This window comes from Suncus etruscus, chromosome 13 (genome assembly GCF_024139225.1).
Source record: "Suncus etruscus isolate mSunEtr1 chromosome 13, mSunEtr1.pri.cur, whole genome shotgun sequence".
NCBI lineage: Eukaryota > Metazoa > Chordata > Mammalia > Eulipotyphla > Soricidae > Suncus > Suncus etruscus.
Genome location: NC_064860.1, coordinates 21,273,387 through 21,280,688, shown reverse-complemented (window position 1 = coordinate 21,280,688; position 7,302 = coordinate 21,273,387).

Genomic DNA, 7,302 nt, shown 5'->3' with positions numbered 1-7,302 from the left:
GTAAACGAACAACTTTCTAATAACCAAATTTGTTTTCTTGGAATGTCATAATAAAGACAAAATAATTTAGGAATGTATTTTAAAATAAAGAATACCTTTTATCATACTTCTCTTGCAAAGTCCTATCCCTACCCCTTTTCTTTCTCAGTGAAATGAGTCAAGGTGGGAAAGGATGAGGGTGCAGGGAGATAATTAGAACTTTTTATTCAAAATATTAGAACTGTTCTATCTTTGAGACACTTGCTCTTGCCCCATCCTTAAATCTTTCAACCATTAGATTCGTGGGCACTAGTTTCATCCGTTAATAACACTCCTGGGGTAGAGGGGAGGACAAAGGGATCAGACATCTAACTCATGAGCTAAATATCATTTTTATGTCAGATTCCCACATCCATCCTCTCTTAGGAGACCATAAGTTTATATATATAACAACCTTGAAGAGACCACAATCCCAGCACATCCAAATGGGGTTGTTATTGTCCCTTAAACAAAACATGCTTGTCTCTGTAGCAATAACTACCATTCAACGAGTAGCCAAGGACAGAAACCTATTGTGTTGTTTCCTGTTGTTGTCTTCCTGCTCACTCGTCTGCCTATATCCAATTAAGTATTTCTGCTTTAGTCTTTATTCTTATTGGACTCTAATCTGCCCAATTGTTTCAACACATATTAAAGAAGGCTGTGATACAGCTACCGAATTATTGCAATGCTGTATTATTTCCAGGGCAAGAATGGAACTTTCAAAATATGTTGAGGATTTCTGAGGGTCAATTATGGTTATAATTATGTTCAGTAGTATAGGTCTATATCCATTGCTCAGGTAAGAATGTATTAGGGACCATCATGGCTACATCGGACAATGTTCATATAATGTAAGGGGCTGAATGTATATATTCTAGTTCTTTGAATTATTCCCTAGACTAGTGGTCGGCAACCTGCGGTTCGCGAGCCACATGTGGCTCTTTACACTTTTAATTTGGCTCTTCTGTGTGCCGGGTGGCCGCTCCAGGAGTCAGGACTCTGCTCCTAGCCTCTGTCAGTGTGCGCCCTGTGCGGCTTTCAAAATAAATTTTAATCGTGGTTTTGGCGAGATTTGGCTCAGTTGAAAAAAAAGGTTGCCGAGAGCATAAAAACCGGCTATCCTTTGCAAAAGCTGGCTCCCTGTGTGTGACACCAGGCGGGGAAAATCCGCGAAAGTACACCGGCCCAGTGGGGCTCAGCTGTGAAAGACTGTGAGTGTGACCTGTCTATGTCTGTCTACTGTCCTCTTGCGTGAAACTCTTGCGAGTGGGGAAAAAAGAGCCTCCAGAAACCTCGCTCGCCCAGACGCCATTTTCAGGGAGGGACTTCAGAGCATAAAAACCGGCTATCCTTTGCAAAAGCTGGCTCCCTGTGTGTGACACCAGGCGGGGAAAATCCGCGAAAGTACACCGGCCCAGTGGGGCTCAGCTGTGAAAGACTGTGAGTGTGACCTGTCTATGTCTGTCTACTGTCCTCTTGCGTGAAACTCTTGCGAGTGGGGCAAAAAGAGGCTCAGAGGAGCACGGCCGCTCCGCTTCGCTACGCGGCCGTGCACTCTTTCTAAGGAAAGAACTCCATTGCAACAAGAAGGAAAAATCACACTAAGAACGGCGCTATATCACAGAAGCAAACATTTCTCTCTGGACTGTCTTCTCTGTTGCATGCTCGGGCCTAAGATTTGACCCAGTGTGAGGCTTCATCCACGGAGGACTCCTCTCCCTTAGAGGCAAGTCAGCCCATCCAGAAAGGGAGGAGCCAGAGGAGTGTGCTGCCTACATCATATAGACAATGAATACCACTACAACACGTAGAAAAACCCACAATACAAATGTGACAATGGGGAAACAGCGCAGGCCAGCATCAGACATAGAGAATGAAGATGACAATTCTGAGGACCAGATAATGACTGAACAACTAATCAACCTCTCAGATAAGGACTTTAGACTAGCAATATGGAAGGTGCTCAACAGACTCCAAGAAACCATGGATCGAGTTGAACAGAACACTAATAAGAACCAAGAAAATATGAAGGCAGAAATGACAAAACTCCAAACTGAAATAACATGTCAACTAACAGGCCTGAAAAACTCAGTAAACGAAGTGAATGACAAAATGGATAAGCTCTGGGACAGGGTATCAGAAGCTGAGAATAGACTTGGTGCTGTGGAAGATGAGATACATAACAATTCCATACAGCAGGAGAGATTGGACAAAAAACTTAAAGCAAATGAGCAGACAATGGAAAAATTAGTCAAAGAATGGGAACAGACGAAAATAGAAGTCTATGATAAGATCAACAGAAACAACTAAAGAATCATTGGAGTCCCAGAGACCCAGGAAGAAAATTTCCAGGAAGAATCAATGGTCAAGAACATCATTAAAGAGAAACTTCCAGAGCTAAAGAATATATGTGATCAAATCCTGCATGCCCGAAGAGTACCAACCAAAAGAGACCCCAGAAAAACCACCCCAAGACACATCCTAGTCACAATGACAAATCCCACAGATAGAGACAGAATTCTGAAAACAGCAAGATCAAAAGGGGAAATCATGTTCAAGCAAGCTTCCCTGAGATTTACAGCAGACCTGTCACCAGAAACGCTCAATGCCAGAAAGCAGTGGTGGGATATTGTGACAAGACTGAATGAAATGAATGCTTCACCCAGAATACTATACCCAGCAAAACTCACTTTCCGGTTTGATGGAAGAATACATGGTTTCACAGACAAAAAACAGCTCAGAAACTTCATAGACACAAAACCAGTCTTAAGAGAAAAACTGAAAGACCTAATCTAAGACAAGACTACCCAAAAGACACACCAAATTTTGAAATAAAGATGGCGTTAAATCCCAGGACAATTCTTTCTCTCAACGTCAATGGACTAAATGCACCAGTTAAGAGACACAGAGTGGCTAAATGGATCAAAAAACTCAATCCAACCTTCTGCTGCCTACAAGAAACGCACCTGAATAGTCAGAACAAACATAGACTCAAAATAAAAGGCTGGAGAAAAGTTATCCAAGCAAACAACACCCATAAAAAAGCTGGAGAGGCCATACTAATATCAGATAATGCAAACATTATACTCAGGAAGGTTGTAAGGGACAAAGACGGACATTTTATATTAATCAAGGGGTACGTAGAGCAGGAAGAATTCACTCTCCTAAACATATATGCACCGAATGAGGGGCCAGCAAAATATTTAATACAACTGCTGACAAATCTGAAAAATAATATCAACAACAACACAATAATTGTGGGGGACCTTAACATGGCTTTGTCAACACTGGACAGGTCAACCAGACTGAAACCCAACAAGAATATACTAGACCTGAGGAGAGAAATGGAAGAAAAAGGCCTAGTGGATATATATAGGACACTCCATCCCCAGAAACCTGGATACACATTCTTCTCCAATGTACATGGGACATTCTCCAGGATAGACTACATGCTGGCACATAAAACATACCTCCATAAGATCAAGAGGATAGAAATTTTGCAGACTACCTTCGCTGACCACAAGGCTCTGAAATTATTTGTGAACTCCAAAGGGACTCAGAAGAAACACTTTAACACCTGGAAGTTAAACAGCCTCATGCTCAATAACCAGTGGGTCCGAGATGAAATCAAGGAGGAAATAAAAAGGTTCCTGGAAACAAATGACAATAAAGACACAAACTCTCAGAACTTATGGGACACAGCAAAAGCAGTACTGAGAGGAAAATTTATAGCTTTGCAAGCACACATCAGGAAGGAAGAAGGAGCTTACCTGAGTAGCTTAATGACACAGCTAATAGAACTAGAAAATGCTCAACAAAAGGACCCAAGAACAGGAAGACAGAAGGAAATAACAAAGCTGAGAGCAGAAATCAACGAAGTGGAAACTCAAAAAACAATCCGAAAGATCAACGAAAGCAGAAGTTGGTTCTTTGAAAAAATAAACAAGATTGATAGACCACTGGCAAACCTAACAAAGAAAGAGAGAGAGAGAAACTTGATAACTCGTATCAGGAATGAAAAAGGAGAGATCACTACTGATATGACAGAGATTCAAAGGGTAATCAGAAACTACTTTGAAAAACTCTACGCCACTAAAAATGAGAACCTGGAAGAAATGGATAAATTCTTGGACTCTTATAATCTTCCACGGTTGAAGGAAGAGGATGTAGCATATCTAAACACCCCCATCACCATTGATGAAATTAAAACAGTAATCAAATGTCTGCCGAAAAACAAAAGCCCAGGTCCAGATGGATTCACTAATGAATTCTATCAAACTTTCCAAGAGGAACTACTGCCAATCTTGGCAAGACTCTTTCATGAAATTGAACAAACAGAAACACTCCCAAATAGCTTTTATGAAGCCAACATCACCTTGATACCTAAACCAGACAGAGACGCTACCAAAAAAGAAAATTACAGACCAATATCACTGATGAATGCAGATGCAAAGATCCTCAACAAAATCCTGGCAAATAGGATTCAATGCCTCATTAAGAAGATCATCCACTACGATCAAGTAGGTTTCATCCCAGGAATGCAAGGCTGGTTTAACATCCGTAAATCTATCAACATAATACACAACATCAATAACAAGAAAAATAAAAACCACATGATCATATCAATAGATGCAGAGAAAGCATTTGATAAGGTCCAACACCCATTCTTGATCAAAACTCTCAGCAAGATGGGAATGGAGGGAACCTTTCTCAATATAGTGAAGGCCATCTACCACAAGCCAGTGGCAAATATTATCCTCAATGGAGAAAAACTGAAAGCCTTCCCTCTAAATTCTGGCACAAGACAAGGCTGTCCTCTCTCACCACTCCTATTCAACATAGCACTGGAAGTACTTGCTATAGCGATTAGGCAAGAAAAGGATATCAAGGGAATCCAGATAGGAAAGGAAGAAGTCAAGCTCTCACTGTTTGCAGATGACATGATACTCTACTTAGAAAACCCTAAAGACTCTATCAAAAAGCTTCTAGAAACAATAGACTCATATAGCAAGGTGGCAGGCTACAAAATTAACACACAAAAATCAATGGCCTTTCTATACACCAACAGTAATAAAGAAGAAATGGACATTAAGAAAACAACCCCATTCACAATAGTACCACACAAACTCAAATATCTTGGAATCAACTTGACTAAATATGTGAAGGACCTATACAAAGAAAACTATAAAACTCTGCTCCAAGAAATAAGAGAGGACACACGGAAATGGAAACACATACCCTGCTCATGGATTGGCAGGATTAACATCATCAAAATGTCAATACTCCCCAAGGCATTATACAGATTTAATGCCATCCCTCTAAAGATACCCATGACATTCTTCAAAGAAGTGGATCAGACACTTTTGAAATTCATTTGGAACAATAAACACCCTCGAATAGCTAAAGCAATCATTGGGAAAAAGAATATGGGAGGAATTACTTTTCCCAACTTTAAACTGTACTACAAAGCAACAGTTATCAAAACAGCATGGTATTGGAATAAGGATAGGTCCTCAGATCAGTGGAATAGGCTTGAATACTCAGAAAATGTTCCCCAGAGATACAACCATCTAATTTTTGATAAAGGAGCAGGAAATCCTAAATGGAGCAGGGAAAGCCTCTTCAACAAGTGGTGTTGGCACAATTGGATAGCCACTTGCAAAAAATTAAACTTAGACCCCCAGCTAACATCATGTACAAAGGTAAAATCCAAATGGATTAAAGACCTCGATATCAGCCCCAAAACCATAAGATATATAGAACAGCACATAGGCAAAACACTCCAGGACATTACAGGCATCTTCAAGGAGGAAACTGCACTCTCCAAGCAAGTGAAAGCAGAGATTAACAGATGGGAATATATTAAGCTGAGAAGCTTCTGCACCTCAAAGGAAATAGTGCCCAGGATACAAGAGCCCCCCACTGAGTGGGAGAAACTATTCACCCAATACCCATCAGATAAGGGGCTAATCTCCAAAATATACAAGGCACTGACAGAACTTTACAAGAAAAAAACATCTAACCCCATCAAAAAATGGGGAGAAGAAATGAACAGACACTTTGACAAAGAAGAAATACGCATGGCCAAAAGACACATGAAAAAATGTTCCACATCACTAATCATCAGGGAGATGCAAATCAAAACAACGATGAGATACCACCTCACACCCCAGAGAATGGCACACATCACAAAGAATGAGAATAAACAGTGTTGGCGGGGATGTGGAGAGAAAGGAACTCTTATCCACTGCTGGTGGGAATGCTGTCTAGTTCAACCTTTATGGAAAGCGATATGGAGATTCCTCCAAAAACTGGAAATCGAGCTCCCATACGATCCAGCTATACCACTCCTAGGAATATACCCTAGGAACACAAAAATACAATACAAAAACCCCTTCCTTACACCTATATTCATTGCAGCTCTATTTACCATAGCAAGACTCTGGAAACAACCAAGATGCCCTTCAACAGACGAATGGCTAAAGAAACTGTGGTACATATACACAATGGAATATTATGCAGCTGTCAGGAGAGATGAAGTCATGAAATTTTCCTATACATGGATGTACATGGAATCTATTATGCTGAGTGAAATAAGTCAGAGAGAGAGAGAAAAACGCAGAATGGTCTCACTCATCTATGGGTTTTAAGAAAAATGAAAGACACCCTTGTAATAATAATTTTCAGACACAAAAGAGAAAAGAGCTGGAAGTTCCAGCTCACCTCAGGAAGCTCACCACAAAGCGTGATGAGTTTAGTTAGAGAAATAACTACATTTTGAACTGTCCTAATATTGAGAATGTATGAGGGAAATGTAGAGCCTGTTTAGGGTACAGGCGGGGGTTGGGTGGGGAGGAGGGTGATTTGGGACTTGGGTGATGGGAATGTTGCACTGGTGATGGGTGGTGTTCCTTTTATGACTGAAACCCAAACACAATCATGTATGTAATCAAGGTGTTTAAATAAAAAAAAAATTAAAAAAAAAAAAAAGAAAAAAAAAGGTTGCCGACCACTGCGCCTAGACCAAGATATGCATGTTTCATTAGCATGTCATTCCTTCTTTCCTTCTTTCCCTCTTTTCCTCCCTCCTTCCCTTTCTCCCTTTTTATTTTTTGGTTATTGTTAAAGTCACGAATATATTTTTATAGGCAGATTGACCATTAACAATGTACATGGACCATGCCTATCTGGTCAACTGTGTCAATATTTCTATTGCTCTTAATGTCCAATTAAGATCAGCATGTCTCCTCCTGAGTCCTGTCAAAGAACTTCCAATCTCCT